This window comes from Budorcas taxicolor, unplaced genomic scaffold, assembly GCF_023091745.1.
Source record: "Budorcas taxicolor isolate Tak-1 unplaced genomic scaffold, Takin1.1 scaffold290, whole genome shotgun sequence".
Classification (NCBI taxonomy): Eukaryota; Metazoa; Chordata; class Mammalia; order Artiodactyla; family Bovidae; genus Budorcas; species Budorcas taxicolor.
Window position 1 is genome coordinate 141,770 of NW_026291984.1, and position 15,413 is coordinate 157,182.

The 15,413-nt window shown below is 71.7% G+C and overlaps 8 non-coding genes across 8 annotated transcripts; all 8 read left to right on the top strand.

Moving 5' to 3' along the window:
• Positions 1–404: 404 nt before the first annotated feature.
• Positions 405–523, top strand: LOC128071203 (5S ribosomal RNA). The gene has a single exon (XR_008201746.1). It is a non-coding gene; the product is annotated as a 5S ribosomal RNA (ribosomal RNA).
• A 1,960-nt stretch (positions 524–2,483) lies between these two features.
• Positions 2,484–2,602, top strand: LOC128071204 (5S ribosomal RNA). The gene has a single exon (XR_008201747.1). It is a non-coding gene; the product is annotated as a 5S ribosomal RNA (ribosomal RNA).
• A 1,960-nt stretch (positions 2,603–4,562) lies between these two features.
• LOC128071206 (5S ribosomal RNA) lies at positions 4,563–4,681 on the top strand. Its single transcript, XR_008201748.1, has one exon. It is a non-coding gene; the product is annotated as a 5S ribosomal RNA (ribosomal RNA).
• A 1,960-nt stretch (positions 4,682–6,641) lies between these two features.
• On the top strand, positions 6,642–6,760 carry LOC128071207 (5S ribosomal RNA). Its single transcript, XR_008201749.1, has one exon. It is a non-coding gene; the product is annotated as a 5S ribosomal RNA (ribosomal RNA).
• A 1,971-nt stretch (positions 6,761–8,731) lies between these two features.
• On the top strand, positions 8,732–8,850 carry LOC128071208 (5S ribosomal RNA). Its single transcript, XR_008201750.1, has one exon. It is a non-coding gene; the product is annotated as a 5S ribosomal RNA (ribosomal RNA).
• Positions 8,851–10,810: 1,960 nt separating this feature from the next.
• On the top strand, positions 10,811–10,929 carry LOC128071209 (5S ribosomal RNA). Its single transcript, XR_008201751.1, has one exon. It is a non-coding gene; the product is annotated as a 5S ribosomal RNA (ribosomal RNA).
• A 1,971-nt stretch (positions 10,930–12,900) lies between these two features.
• On the top strand, positions 12,901–13,019 carry LOC128071210 (5S ribosomal RNA). Its single transcript, XR_008201752.1, has one exon. It is a non-coding gene; the product is annotated as a 5S ribosomal RNA (ribosomal RNA).
• Positions 13,020–15,075: 2,056 nt separating this feature from the next.
• LOC128071211 (5S ribosomal RNA) lies at positions 15,076–15,194 on the top strand. The gene has a single exon (XR_008201753.1). It is a non-coding gene; the product is annotated as a 5S ribosomal RNA (ribosomal RNA).
• Positions 15,195–15,413: the final 219 nt, after the last annotated feature.

A 15,413-nucleotide genomic window follows, 5' to 3' on the forward strand; every position in this document is an offset into this window, starting at 1 on the left:
GGGGTGGGGGAGGGGCGGCGGCCCCCGAGCGGGGTGGTGCCTGGAGGGTCCCAGGGTGGGAGAGCGCCAAGACCTCCGCGCCCCTCACTCCACCCTCCCCCCTACACCCCCCGGCAGGCACACCCGGCCCGGCTGCTCCCGGTCCCGGAAGCCCTGTGGTCCCCCGGGCCGGGCTGGGCCGGGCCGGCCGAGCGTTGGCCGGGGGTGACAGGGGGCGGGGGGCGGGGCGGCGTGGGCCGGCCACCGGGCCGCCGGGAGTCCGGTCGCGGGTGGTGCAGCTCAAGTGCAGCGCGCGCTCCGTGGAGAGCTGGAGAGCTGCGGCCGCCGGCTGGCCCGACCGGCGGGTCAGAGCGAAAGGCAGGCGCAGCGCAGGGCTCTTAGGGCGCCTGGCGGCCGCCGCCTCCGTCTACGGCCATACCACCCTGAACGCGCCCGATCTCGTCTGATCTCGGAAGCTAAGCAGGGTCGGGCCCGGTTAGTACTTGGATGGGAGACCGCCTGGGAATACCGGGTGCTGTAGGCTTTTTGTTGTTTCTTTTTTTCCCTGCCTGCCCTCTCCTTTAGCCCCCGGCCCCAGCCGCACCGCAAGCCGCACCTGCCGCTGGCCCCTGGCACCCCACCGCGCTCAGAGCCGCCGCCTGCCTTCCAGCCCCTCTCAGGTTGGGTGGCCGGGGCCCCGACTCCCGCTGCACACCTGGGTTGCCTCCGCGCGGCCCGCGAGCCCCTCGGCTTTCGGCGTCCAGGAAACCAGAGGAACGGCGGGGGCGGGGGCGCGGGCGCGGGGGTCTCTGTCTGGGGCTCCCTTGGCGGGCCTCAGGCAATTCTGGGCGGGGCCGGGGCCCCAGCCCCACCCCCAGACGCATCCTGGCAGGCAACGTCGCGGTCTCCCGCAGGCGCGGGCGCACCGCACACACACACGCACACACACACACACACACACACACACACCCTCACGCCCGCCCCCCCAGACACAGACACACCCCCCGCAGCCCAGACAGGTCAAGAGCCGGAAACCACAAGTAAGGGAGACGGAGAAAGAGGGAGAGAGAGAGACAGCAAGAGGACCACACAGGCTTCCAAAGCCCCGGCCGCCACACCCGCCCCCCTCCGCTGTGGGTATCCACCCGGCCCCCCCAGTCGACCCGACCCCACCGTCGCCCACCGACACACTCACACGCACACTCTCTCCCACACTCACCCTCTGGCCTGGGGGCGGGGGCTGGGTCTCGCCTCAGGGAGCCAAGCCGAAGGGGACCTTTGAGACCTCGGCTGCGAGGAAGTCTTGGGGTCCCCACGGGTGATTGCCAGCCCCAGGGCACCGCGTCCAGCCGGGGCTCGCCCGGCCCAAGGCTGACGCCCCCTCCCTTGCGCACGGGCCGCTCTCTGCGGTGTGTGACGGTCTGTGCCAGAGTGTCCGTCTCGGATGGGATGCCATCCCCTGTCCCCTGTCCGTCTCCCGCTTTCCGTCTCTCTGTCGGTCGCTCTGTGTCTCCCTCTCTCTGGCTCTCGCTCCCTGGGTGTGCCTGCGCGCTCGTGTCTGTCTGTCTGTCTGTCTGCATCTGCATCTGCATCTGCATCTGCATCTGCCCTCTCGCCGTCTTGGGAGCCTGTCTCTGAACCTTCATCTCTGTCCGTCTCTGTCTCTCCTGACCCCCGGCCTGCCGTCCCTTCCTCTGGCCCCGGCCTCTCACGGGTGGGTGCTGTGGCTGTGGCCCTGGCTGACGAGCTTGCGCCGGCCGGCTGTCTCGCTTGGCGTGGGTGCCTGCGAGTGTGTCTGTGTGCCTGTCCGTGTGGCTGCATGTCGCTCGTCTGCACCCTCAGCAAGGTCCTGTGCTTGGAGGGCGGCGTGGGGGCAAGGGGGGGGGGGGGGCCTCGGTAGGGCGAAGGGGCGGGGCTGACGAGCTCTGGTCGCCGGCGCTGGTGGCTGCAGGTGGGTTTGGGCACCGCGCAGGTGCCGGGCAGGATGGGCGCTCAGGGCCACGGCTGGGCTGCGCCTAGGCCCGCAGGAGGCTCAGAGGACCGCGGGCCCCAGCGGGCCCCGAGGCCCTGGGCAGCGAACGCCTTGGGGAGGTGGGCGAGGGGGTGGGGGAGGGGCGGCGGCCCCCGAGCCGGGTGGTGCCTGGAGGGTCCCAGGGTGGGAGAGCGCCAAGACCTCCGCGCCCCTCACTCCACCCTCCCCCCTACACCCCCCGGCAGGCACACCCGGCCCGGCTGCTCCCGGTCCCGGAAGCCCTGTGGTCCCCCGGGCCGGGCTGGGCCGGGCCGGCCGAGCGTTGGCCGGGGGTGACGGGGGGCGGGGGGCGGGGCGGCGTGGGCCGGCCACCGGGCCGCCGGGAGTCCGGTCGCGGGTGGTGCAGCTCAAGTGCAGCGCGCGCTCCGTGGAGAGCTGGAGAGCTGCGGCCGCCGGCTGGCCCGACCGGCGGGTCAGAGCGAAAGGCAGGCGCAGCGCAGGGCTCTTAGGGCGCCTGGCGGCCGCCGCCTCCGTCTACGGCCATACCACCCTGAACGCGCCCGATCTCGTCTGATCTCGGAAGCTAAGCAGGGTCGGGCCCGGTTAGTACTTGGATGGGAGACCGCCTGGGAATACCGGGTGCTGTAGGCTTTTTGTTGTTTCTTTTTTTCCCTGCCTGCCCTCTCCTTTAGCCCCCGGCCCCAGCCGCACCGCAAGCCGCACCTGCCGCTGGCCCCTGGCACCCCACCGCGCTCAGAGCCGCCGCCTGCCTTCCAGCCCCTCTCAGGTTGGGTGGCCGGGGCCCCGACTCCCGCTGCACACCTGGGTTGCCTCCGCGCGGCCCGCGAGCCCCTCGGCTTTCGGCGTCCAGGAAACCAGAGGAACGGCGGGGGCGGGGGCGCGGGCGCGGGGGTCTCTGTCTGGGGCTCCCTTGGCGGGCCTCAGGCAATTCTGGGCGGGGCCGGGGCCCCAGCCCCACCCCCAGACGCATCCTGGCAGGCAACGTCGCGGTCTCCCGCAGGCGCGGGCGCACCGCACACACACACGCACACACACACACACACACACACACACACCCTCACGCCCGCCCCCCCAGACACAGACACACCCCCCGCAGCCCAGACAGGTCAAGAGCCGGAAACCACAAGTAAGGGAGACGGAGAAAGAGGGAGAGAGAGAGACAGCAAGAGGACCACACAGGCTTCCAAAGCCCCGGCCGCCACACCCGCCCCCCTCCGCTGTGGGTATCCACCCGGCCCCCCCCAGTCGACCCGACCCCACCGTCGCCCACCGACACACTCACACGCACACTCTCTCCCACACTCACCCTCTGGCCTGGGGGCGGGGGCTGGGTCTCGCCTCAGGGAGCCAAGCCGAAGGGGACCTTTGAGACCTCGGCTGCGAGGAAGTCTTGGGGTCCCCACGGGTGATTGCCAGCCCCAGGGCACCGCGTCCAGCCGGGGCTCGCCCGGCCCAAGGCTGACGCCCCCTCCCTTGCGCACGGGCCGCTCTCTGCGGTGTGTGACGGTCTGTGCCAGAGTGTCCGTCTCGGATGGGATGCCATCCCCTGTCCCCTGTCCGTCTCCCGCTTTCCGTCTCTCTGTCGGTCGCTCTGTGTCTCCCTCTCTCTGGCTCTCGCTCCCTGGGTGTGCCTGCGCGCTCGTGTCTGTCTGTCTGTCTGTCTGCATCTGCATCTGCATCTGCATCTGCATCTGCCCTCTCGCCGTCTTGGGAGCCTGTCTCTGAACCTTCATCTCTGTCCGTCTCTGTCTCTCCTGACCCCCGGCCTGCCGTCCCTTCCTCTGGCCCCGGCCTCTCACGGGTGGGTGCTGTGGCTGTGGCCCTGGCTGACGAGCTTGCGCCGGCCGGCTGTCTCGCTTGGCGTGGGTGCCTGCGAGTGTGTCTGTGTGCCTGTCCGTGTGGCTGCATGTCGCTCGTCTGCACCCTCAGCAAGGTCCTGTGCTTGGAGGGCGGCGTGGGGGCAAGGGGAGGGGGGGGCCTCGGTAGGGCGAAGGGGCGGGGCTGACGAGCTCTGGTCGCCGGCGCTGGTGGCTGCAGGTGGGTTTGGGCACCGCGCAGGTGCCGGGCAGGATGGGCGCTCAGGGCCACGGCTGGGCTGCGCCTAGGCCCGCAGGAGGCTCAGAGGACCGCGGGCCCCAGCGGGCCCCGAGGCCCTGGGCAGCGAACGCCTTGGGGAGGTGGGCGAGGGGGTGGGGGAGGGGCGGCGGCCCCCGAGCCGGGTGGTGCCTGGAGGGTCCCAGGGTGGGAGAGCGCCAAGACCTCCGCGCCCCTCACTCCACCCTCCCCCCTACACCCCCTGGCAGGCACACCCGGCCCGGCTGCTCCCGGTCCCGGAAGCCCTGTGGTCCCCCGGGCCGGGCTGGGCCGGGCCGGCCGAGCGTTGGCCGGGGGTGACGGGGGGCGGGGGGCGGGGCGGCGTGGGCCGGCCACCGGGCCGCCGGGAGTCCGGTCGCGGGTGGTGCAGCTCAAGTGCAGCGCGCGCTCCGTGGAGAGCTGGAGAGCTGCGGCCGCCGGCTGGCCCGACCGGCGGGTCAGAGCGAAAGGCAGGCGCAGCGCAGGGCTCTTAGGGCGCCTGGCGGCCGCCGCCTCCGTCTACGGCCATACCACCCTGAACGCGCCCGATCTCGTCTGATCTCGGAAGCTAAGCAGGGTCGGGCCCGGTTAGTACTTGGATGGGAGACCGCCTGGGAATACCGGGTGCTGTAGGCTTTTTGTCGTTTCTTTTTTTCCCTGCCTGCCCTCTCCTTTAGCCCCCGGCCCCAGCCGCACCGCAAGCCGCACCTGCCGCTGGCCCCTGGCACCCCACCGCGCTCAGAGCCGCCGCCTGCCTTCCAGCCCCTCTCAGGTTGGGTGGCCGGGGCCCCGACTCCCGCTGCACACCTGGGTTGCCTCCGCGCGGCCCGCGAGCCCCTCGGCTTTCGGCGTCCAGGAAACCAGAGGAACGGCGGGGGCGGGGGCGCGGGCGCGGGGGTCTCTGTCTGGGGCTCCCTTGGCGGGCCTCAGGCAATTCTGGGCGGGGCCGGGGCCCCAGCCCCACCCCCAGACGCATCCTGGCAGGCAACGTCGCGGTCTCCCGCAGGCGCGGGCGCACCGCACACACACACGCACACACACACACACACACACACACACACCCTCACGCCCGCCCCCCCAGACACAGACACACCCCCCGCAGCCCAGACAGGTCAAGAGCCGGAAACCACAAGTAAGGGAGACGGAGAAAGAGGGAGAGAGAGAGACAGCAAGAGGACCACACAGGCTTCCAAAGCCCCGGCCGCCACACCCGCCCCCCTCCGCTGTGGGTATCCACCCGGCCCCCCCCAGTCGACCCGACCCCACCGTCGCCCACCGACACACTCACACGCACACTCTCTCCCACACTCACCCTCTGGCCTGGGGGCGGGGGCTGGGTCTCGCCTCAGGGAGCCAAGCCGAAGGGGACCTTTGAGACCTCGGCTGCGAGGAAGTCTTGGGGTCCCCACGGGTGATTGCCAGCCCCAGGGCACCGCGTCCAGCCGGGGCTCGCCCGGCCCAAGGCTGACGCCCCCTCCCTTGCGCACGGGCCGCTCTCTGCGGTGTGTGACGGTCTGTGCCAGAGTGTCCGTCTCGGATGGGATGCCATCCCCTGTCCCCTGTCCGTCTCCCGCTTTCCGTCTCTCTGTCGGTCGCTCTGTGTCTCCCTCTCTCTGGCTCTCGCTCCCTGGGTGTGCCTGCGCGCTCGTGTCTGTCTGTCTGTCTGTCTGCATCTGCATCTGCATCTGCATCTGCATCTGCCCTCTCGCCGTCTTGGGAGCCTGTCTCTGAACCTTCATCTCTGTCCGTCTCTGTCTCTCCTGACCCCCGGCCTGCCGTCCCTTCCTCTGGCCCCGGCCTCTCACGGGTGGGTGCTGTGGCTGTGGCCCTGGCTGACGAGCTTGCGCCGGCCGGCTGTCTCGCTTGGCGTGGGTGCCTGCGAGTGTGTCTGTGTGCCTGTCCGTGTGGCTGCATGTCGCTCGTCTGCACCCTCAGCAAGGTCCTGTGCTTGGAGGGCGGCGTGGGGGCAAGGGGAGGGGGGGGCCTCGGTAGGGCGAAGGGGCGGGGCTGACGAGCTCTGGTCGCCGGCGCTGGTGGCTGCAGGTGGGTTTGGGCACCGCGCAGGTGCCGGGCAGGATGGGCGCTCAGGGCCACGGCTGGGCTGCGCCTAGGCCCGCAGGAGGCTCAGAGGACCGCGGGCCCCAGCGGGCCCCGAGGCCCTGGGCAGCGAACGCCTTGGGGAGGTGGGCGAGGGGGTGGGGGAGGGGCGGCGGCCCCCGAGCCGGGTGGTGCCTGGAGGGTCCCAGGGTGGGAGAGCGCCAAGACCTCCGCGCCCCTCACTCCACCCTCCCCCCTACACCCCCTGGCAGGCACACCCGGCCCGGCTGCTCCCGGTCCCGGAAGCCCTGTGGTCCCCCGGGCCGGGCTGGGCCGGGCCGGCCGAGCGTTGGCCGGGGGTGACGGGGGGCGGGGGGCGGGGCGGCGTGGGCCGGCCACCGGGCCGCCGGGAGTCCGGTCGCGGGTGGTGCAGCTCAAGTGCAGCGCGCGCTCCGTGGAGAGCTGGAGAGCTGCGGCCGCCGGCTGGCCCGACCGGCGGGTCAGAGCGAAAGGCAGGCGCAGCGCAGGGCTCTTAGGGCGCCTGGCGGCCGCCGCCTCCGTCTACGGCCATACCACCCTGAACGCGCCCGATCTCGTCTGATCTCGGAAGCTAAGCAGGGTCGGGCCCGGTTAGTACTTGGATGGGAGACCGCCTGGGAATACCGGGTGCTGTAGGCTTTTTGTCGTTTCTTTTTTTCCCTGCCTGCCCTCTCCTTTAGCCCCCGGCCCCAGCCGCACCGCAAGCCGCACCTGCCGCTGGCCCCTGGCACCCCACCGCGCTCAGAGCCGCCGCCTGCCTTCCAGCCCCTCTCAGGTTGGGTGGCCGGGGCCCCGACTCCCGCTGCACACCTGGGTTGCCTCCGCGCGGCCCGCGAGCCCCTCGGCTTTCGGCGTCCAGGAAACCAGAGGAACGGCGGGGGCGGGGGCGCGGGCGCGGGGGTCTCTGTCTGGGGCTCCCTTGGCGGGCCTCAGGCAATTCTGGGCGGGGCCGGGGCCCCAGCCCCACCCCCAGACGCATCCTGGCAGGCAACGTCGCGGTCTCCCGCAGGCGCGGGCGCACCGCACACACACACGCACACACACACACACACACACACACACACACACACACACCCCCTCACGCCCGCCCCCCCAGACACAGACACACCCCCCGCAGCCCAGACAGGTCAAGAGCCGGAAACCACAAGTAAGGGAGACGGAGAAAGAGGGAGAGAGAGAGACAGCAAGAGGACCACACAGGCTTCCAAAGCCCCGGCCGCCACACCCGCCCCCCTCCGCTGTGGGTATCCACCCGGCCCCCCCAGTCGACCCGACCCCACCGTCGCCCACCGACACACTCACACGCACACTCTCTCCCACACTCACCCTCTGGCCTGGGGGCGGGGGCTGGGTCTCGCCTCAGGGAGCCAAGCCGAAGGGGACCTTTGAGACCTCGGCTGCGAGGAAGTCTTGGGGTCCCCACGGGTGATTGCCAGCCCCAGGGCACCGCGTCCAGCCGGGGCTCGCCCGGCCCAAGGCTGACGCCCCCTCCCTTGCGCACGGGCCGCTCTCTGCGGTGTGTGACGGTCTGTGCCAGAGTGTCCGTCTCGGATGGGATGCCATCCCCTGTCCCCTGTCCGTCTCCCGCTTTCCGTCTCTCTGTCGGTCGCTCTGTGTCTCCCTCTCTCTGGCTCTCGCTCCCTGGGTGTGCCTGCGCGCTCGTGTCTGTCTGTCTGTCTGTCTGCATCTGCATCTGCATCTGCATCTGCATCTGCCCTCTCGCCGTCTTGGGAGCCTGTCTCTGAACCTTCATCTCTGTCCGTCTCTGTCTCTCCTGACCCCCGGCCTGCCGTCCCTTCCTCTGGCCCCGGCCTCTCACGGGTGGGTGCTGTGGCTGTGGCCCTGGCTGACGAGCTTGCGCCGGCCGGCTGTCTCGCTTGGCGTGGGTGCCTGCGAGTGTGTCTGTGTGCCTGTCCGTGTGGCTGCATGTCGCTCGTCTGCACCCTCAGCAAGGTCCTGTGCTTGGAGGGCGGCGTGTGGGCAAGGGGAGGGGGGGGCCTCGGTAGGGCGAAGGGGCGGGGCTGACGAGCTCTGGTCGCCGGCGCTGGTGGCTGCAGGTGGGTTTGGGCACCGCGCAGGTGCCGGGCAGGATGGGCGCTCAGGGCCACGGCTGGGCTGCGCCTAGGCCCGCAGGAGGCTCAGAGGACCGCGGGCCCCAGCGGGCCCCGAGGCCCTGGGCAGCGAACGCCTTGGGGAGGTGGGCGAGGGGGTGGGGGAGGGGCGGCGGCCCCCGAGCGGGGTGGTGCCTGGAGGGTCCCAGGGTGGGAGAGCGCCAAGACCTCCGCGCCCCTCACTCCACCCTCCCCCCTACACCCCCTGGCAGGCACACCCGGCCCGGCTGCTCCCGGTCCCGGAAGCCCTGTGGTCCCCCGGGCCGGGCTGGGCCGGGCCGGCCGAGCGTTGGCCGGGGGTGACGGGGGGCGGGGGGCGGGGCGGCGTGGGCCGGCCACCGGGCCGCCGGGAGTCCGGTCGCGGGTGGTGCAGCTCAAGTGCAGCGCGCGCTCCGTGGAGAGCTGGAGAGCTGCGGCCGCCGGCTGGCCCGACCGGCGGGTCAGAGCGAAAGGCAGGCGCAGCGCAGGGCTCTTAGGGCGCCTGGCGGCCGCCGCCTCCGTCTACGGCCATACCACCCTGAACGCGCCCGATCTCGTCTGATCTCGGAAGCTAAGCAGGGTCGGGCCCGGTTAGTACTTGGATGGGAGACCGCCTGGGAATACCGGGTGCTGTAGGCTTTTTGTCGTTTCTTTTTTTCCCTGCCTGCCCTCTCCTTTAGCCCCCGGCCCCAGCCGCACCGCAAGCCGCACCTGCCGCTGGCCCCTGGCACCCCACCGCGCTCAGAGCCGCCGCCTGCCTTCCAGCCCCTCTCAGGTTGGGTGGCCGGGGCCCCGACTCCCGCTGCACACCTGGGTTGCCTCCGCGCGGCCCGCGAGCCCCTCGGCTTTCGGCGTCCAGGAAACCAGAGGAACGGCGGGGGCGGGGGCGCGGGCGCGGGGGTCTCTGTCTGGGGCTCCCTTGGCGGGCCTCAGGCAATTCTGGGCGGGGCCGGGGCCCCAGCCCCACCCCCAGACGCATCCTGGCAGGCAACGTCGCGGTCTCCCGCAGGCGCGGGCGCACCGCACACACACACGCACACACACACACACACACACACACACACCCTCACGCCCGCCCCCCCAGACACAGACACACCCCCCGCAGCCCAGACAGGTCAAGAGCCGGAAACCACAAGTAAGGGAGACGGAGAAAGAGGGAGAGAGAGAGACAGCAAGAGGACCACACAGGCTTCCAAAGCCCCGGCCGCCACACCCGCCCCCCTCCGCTGTGGGTATCCACCCGGCCCCCCCCAGTCGACCCGACCCCACCGTCGCCCACCGACACACTCACACGCACACTCTCTCCCACACTCACCCTCTGGCCTGGGGGCGGGGGCTGGGTCTCGCCTCAGGGAGCCAAGCCGAAGGGGACCTTTGAGACCTCGGCTGCGAGGAAGTCTTGGGGTCCCCACGGGTGATTGCCAGCCCCAGGGCACCGCGTCCAGCCGGGGCTCGCCCGGCCCAAGGCTGACGCCCCCTCCCTTGCGCACGGGCCGCTCTCTGCGGTGTGTGACGGTCTGTGCCAGAGTGTCCGTCTCGGATGGGATGCCATCCCCTGTCCCCTGTCCGTCTCCCGCTTTCCGTCTCTCTGTCGGTCGCTCTGTGTCTCCCTCTCTCTGGCTCTCGCTCCCTGGGTGTGCCTGCGCGCTCGTGTCTGTCTGTCTGTCTGTCTGCATCTGCATCTGCATCTGCATCTGCATCTGCCCTCTCGCCGTCTTGGGAGCCTGTCTCTGAACCTTCATCTCTGTCCGTCTCTGTCTCTCCTGACCCCCGGCCTGCCGTCCCTTCCTCTGGCCCCGGCCTCTCACGGGTGGGTGCTGTGGCTGTGGCCCTGGCTGACGAGCTTGCGCCGGCCGGCTGTCTCGCTTGGCGTGGGTGCCTGCGAGTGTGTCTGTGTGCCTGTCCGTGTGGCTGCATGTCGCTCGTCTGCACCCTCAGCAAGGTCCTGTGCTTGGAGGGCGGCGTGGGGGCAAGGGGAGGGGGGGGCCTCGGTAGGGCGAAGGGGCGGGGCTGACGAGCTCTGGTCGCCGGCGCTGGTGGCTGCAGGTGGGTTTGGGCACCGCGCAGGTGCCGGGCAGGATGGGCGCTCAGGGCCACGGCTGGGCTGCGCCTAGGCCCGCAGGAGGCTCAGAGGACCGCGGGCCCCAGCGGGCCCCGAGGCCCTGGGCAGCGAACGCCTTGGGGAGGTGGGCGAGGGGGTGGGGGAGGGGCGGCGGCCCCCGAGCCGGGTGGTGCCTGGAGGGTCCCAGGGTGGGAGAGCGCCAAGACCTCCGCGCCCCTCACTCCACCCTCCCCCCTACACCCCCTGGCAGGCACACCCGGCCCGGCTGCTCCCGGTCCCGGAAGCCCTGTGGTCCCCCGGGCCGGGCTGGGCCGGGCCGGCCGAGCGTTGGCCGGGGGTGACGGGGGGCGGGGGGCGGGGCGGCGTGGGCCGGCCACCGGGCCGCCGGGAGTCCGGTCGCGGGTGGTGCAGCTCAAGTGCAGCGCGCGCTCCGTGGAGAGCTGGAGAGCTGCGGCCGCCGGCTGGCCCGACCGGCGGGTCAGAGCGAAAGGCAGGCGCAGCGCAGGGCTCTTAGGGCGCCTGGCGGCCGCCGCCTCCGTCTACGGCCATACCACCCTGAACGCGCCCGATCTCGTCTGATCTCGGAAGCTAAGCAGGGTCGGGCCCGGTTAGTACTTGGATGGGAGACCGCCTGGGAATACCGGGTGCTGTAGGCTTTTTGTTGTTTCTTTTTTTCCCTGCCTGCCCTCTCCTTTAGCCCCCGGCCCCAGCCGCACCGCAAGCCGCACCTGCCGCTGGCCCCTGGCACCCCACCGCGCTCAGAGCCGCCGCCTGCCTTCCAGCCCCTCTCAGGTTGGGTGGCCGGGGCCCCGACTCCCGCTGCACACCTGGGTTGCCTCCACGGGGCCCGCGAGCCCCTCGGCTTTCGGCGTCCAGGAAACCAGAGGAACGGCGGGGGCGGGGGCGCGGGCGCGGGGGTCTCTGTCTGGGGCTCCCTTGGCGGGCCTCAGGCAATTCTGGGCGGGGCCGGGGCCCCAGCCCCACCCCCAGACGCATCCTGGCAGGCAACGTCGCGGTCTCCCGCAGGCGCGGGCGCACCGCACACACACACGCACACACACACACACACACACACACACACACACACACACCCCCTCACGCCCGCCCCCCCAGACACAGACACACCCCCCGCAGCCCAGACAGGTCAAGAGCCGGAAACCACAAGTAAGGGAGACGGAGAAAGAGGGAGAGAGAGAGACAGCAAGAGGACCACACAGGCTTCCAAAGCCCCGGCCGCCACACCCGCCCCCCTCCGCTGTGGGTATCCACCCGGCCCCCCCAGTCGACCCGACCCCACCGTCGCCCACCGACACACTCACACGCACACTCTCTCCCACACTCACCCTCTGGCCTGGGGGCGGGGGCTGGGTCTCGCCTCAGGGAGCCAAGCCGAAGGGGACCTTTGAGACCTCGGCTGCGAGGAAGTCTTGGGGTCCCCACGGGTGATTGCCAGCCCCAGGGCACCGCGTCCAGCCGGGGCTCGCCCGGCCCAAGGCTGACGCCCCCTCCCTTGCGCACGGGCCGCTCTCTGCGGTGTGTGACGGTCTGTGCCAGAGTGTCCGTCTCGGATGGGATGCCATCCCCTGTCCCCTGTCCGTCTCCCGCTTTCCGTCTCTCTGTCGGTCGCTCTGTGTCTCCCTCTCTCTGGCTCTCGCTCCCTGGGTGTGCCTGCGCGCTCGTGTCTGTCTGTCTGTCTGTCTGCATCTGCATCTGCATCTGCATCTGCATCTGCCCTCTCGCCGTCTTGGGAGCCTGTCTCTGAACCTTCATCTCTGTCCGTCTCTGTCTCTCCTGACCCCCGGCCTGCCGTCCCTTCCTCTGGCCCCGGCCTCTCACGGGTGGGTGCTGTGGCTGTGGCCCTGGCTGACGAGCTTGCGCCGGCCGGCTGTCTCGCTTGGCGTGGGTGCCTGCGAGTGTGTCTGTGTGCCTGTCCGTGTGGCTGCATGTCGCTCGTCTGCACCCTCAGCAAGGTCCTGTGCTTGGAGGGCGGCGTGGGGGCAAGGGGAGTGGGGGGCCTCGGTAGGGCGAAGGGGCGGGGCTGACGAGCTCTGGTCGCCGGCGCTGGTGGCTGCAGGTGGGTTTGGGCACCGCGCAGGTGCCGGGCAGGATGGGCGCTCAGGGCCACGGCTGGGCTGCGCCTAGGCCCGCAGGAGGCTCAGAGGACCGCGGGCCCCAGCGGGCCCCGAGGCCCTGGGCAGCGAACGCCTTGGGGAGGTGGGCGAGGGGGTGGGGGAGGGGCGGCGGCCCCCGAGCGGGGTGGTGCCTGGAGGGTCCCAGGGTGGGAGAGCGCCAAGACCTCCGCGCCCCTCACTCCACCCTCCCCCCTACACCCCCCGGCAGGCACACCCGGCCCGGCTGCTCCCGGTCCCGGAAGCCCTGTGGTCCCCCGGGCCGGGCTGGGCCGGGCCGGCCGAGCGTTGGCCGGGGGTGACGGGGGGCGGGGGGCGGGGCGGCGTGGGCCGGCCACCGGGCCGCCGGGAGTCCGGTCGCGGGTGGTGCAGCTCAAGTGCAGCGCGCGCTCCGTGGAGAGCTGGAGAGCTGCGGCCGCCGGCTGGCCCGACCGGCGGGTCAGAGCGAAAGGCAGGCGCAGCGCAGGGCTCTTAGGGCGCCTGGCGGCCGCCGCCTCCGTCTACGGCCATACCACCCTGAACGCGCCCGATCTCGTCTGATCTCGGAAGCTAAGCAGGGTCGGGCCCGGTTAGTACTTGGATGGGAGACCGCCTGGGAATACCGGGTGCTGTAGGCTTTTTGTTGTTTCTTTTTTTCCCTGCCTGCCCTCTCCTTTAGCCCCCGGCCCCAGCCGCACCGCAAGCCGCACCTGCCGCTGGCCCCTGGCACCCCACCGCGCTCAGAGCCGCCGCCTGCCTTCCAGCCCCTCTCAGGTTGGGTGGCCGGGGCCCCGACTCCCGCTGCACACCTGGGTTGCCTCCGCGCGGCCCGCGAGCCCCTCGGCTTTCGGCGTCCAGGAAACCAGAGGAACGGCGGGGGCGGGGGCGCGGGCGCGGGGGTCTCTGTCTGGGGCTCCCTTGGCGGGCCTCAGGCAATTCTGGGCGGGGCCGGGGCCCCAGCCCCACCCCGGTCTCTGTCTGGGGCTCCCTTGGCGGGCCTCAGGCAATTCTGGGCGGGGCCGGGGCCCCAGCCCCACCCCCAGACGCATCCTGGCAGGCAACGTCGCGGTCTCCCGCAGGCGCGGGCGCACCGCACACACACACGCACACACACACACACACACACACACACACACACACACACCCCCTCACGCCCGCCCCCCCAGACACAGACACACCCCCCGCAGCCCAGACAGGTCAAGAGCCGGAAACCACAAGTAAGGGAGACGGAGAAAGAGGGGAGAGAGAGAGACAGCAAGAGGACCACACAGGCTTCCAAAGCCCCCGGCCGCCACACCCGCCCCCCTCCGCTGTGGGTATCCACCCCGGCCCCCCCCAGTCGACCCGACCCCACCGTCGCCCACCCGACACACTCACACGCACACTCTCTCCCCACACTCACCCTCTGGCCTGGGGGCGGGGGGCTGGGTCTCGCCTCAGGGAGCCAAGCCGAAGGGGACCTTTGAGACCTCGGCTGCGAGGAAGTCTTGGGGTCCCCACGGTGATTGCCAGCCCCAGGGCACCGCGTCCAGCCGGGGCTCGCCCGGCCCAAGGCTGACCGCCCCCTCCCTTGCGCACGGGCCGCTCTCTGCGGTGTGTGACGGTCTGTGCCAGAGTGTCCGTCTCGGATGGGATGCCATCCCCTGTCCCCTGTCCGTCTCCCGCTTTCCGTCTCTCTGTCGGTCGCTCTGTGTCTCCCTCTCTCTGGCTCTCGCTCCCTGGGTGTGCCTGCGCGCTCGTGTCTGTCTGTCTGTCTGTCTGCATCTGCATCTGCATCTGCATCTGCATCTGCCCTCTCGCCGTCTTGGGAGCCTGTCTCTGAACCTTCATCTCTGTCCGTCTCTGTCTCTCCTGACCCCCGGCCTGCCGTCCCTTCCCTCCTGGCCCCGGCCTCTCACGGGTGGGTGCTGTGGCTGTGGCCCTGGCTGACGAGCTTGCGCCGGCCGGCTGTCTCGCTTGGCGTGGGTGCCTGCGAGTGTGTCTGTGTGCCTGTCCGTGTGGCTGCATGTCGCTCGTCTGCACCCTCAGCAAGGTCCTGTGCTTGGAGGGCGGCGTGGGGGCAAGGGGAGGGGGGGGGCCTCGGTAGGGCGAAGGGGCGGGGCTGACGAGCTCTGGTCGCCGGCGCTGGTGGCTGCAGGTGGGTTTGGGCACCGCGCAGGTGCCGGGCAGGATGGGCGCTCAGGGCCACGGCTGGGCTGCGCCTAGGCCCGCAGGAGGCTCAGAGGACCGCGGGCCCCAGCGGGCCCCCGAGGCCCTGGGCAGCGAACGCCTTGGGGAGGTGGGCGAGGGGGTGGGGGAGGGGCGGCGGCCCCCGAGCCGGGTGGTGCCTGGAGGGTCCCAGGGTGGGAGAGCGCCAAGACCTCCGCGCCCCTCACTCCACCCTCCCCCCCTACACCCCCCGGCAGGCACTCCCGCCCCGGCTGCTCCCGGTCCCGGAAGCCCTGTGGTCCCCCGGGCCGGGCTGGGCCGGGCCGGCCGAGCGTTGGCCGGGGGTGACGGGGGGCGGGGGGCGGGGCGGCGTGGGCCGGCCACCGGGCCGCCGGGAGTCCGGTCGCGGGTGGTGCAGCTCAAGTGCAGCGCGCGCTCCGTGGAGAGCTGGAGAGCTGCGGCCGCCGGCTGGCCCGACCGGGCGGGTCAGAGCGAAAGGCAGGCGCAGCGCAGGGCTCTTAGGGCGCCTGGCGGCCGCCGCCCTCCGTCTACGGCCATACCACCCTGAACGCGCCCGATCTCGTCTGATCTCGGAAGCTAAGCAGGGTCGGGCCCGGTTAGTACTTGGATGGGAGACCGCCTGGGAATACCGGGTGCTGTAGGCTTTTTGTTGTTTCTTTTTTTCCCTGCCTGCCCTCTCCTTTAGCCCCCGGCCCCAGCCGCACCGCAAGCCGCACCTGCCGCTGGCCCCTGGCACCCCACCGCGCTCAGAGCCGCCGCCTGCCTTCCAGCCCCTCTCAGGTTGGGTGGCCGGGGCCCCGACTCCCGCTGCACACCTGGGTTGCCTCCGCGCGGCCCGCGAGCCCCTCGGCTTTCGGCGTCCA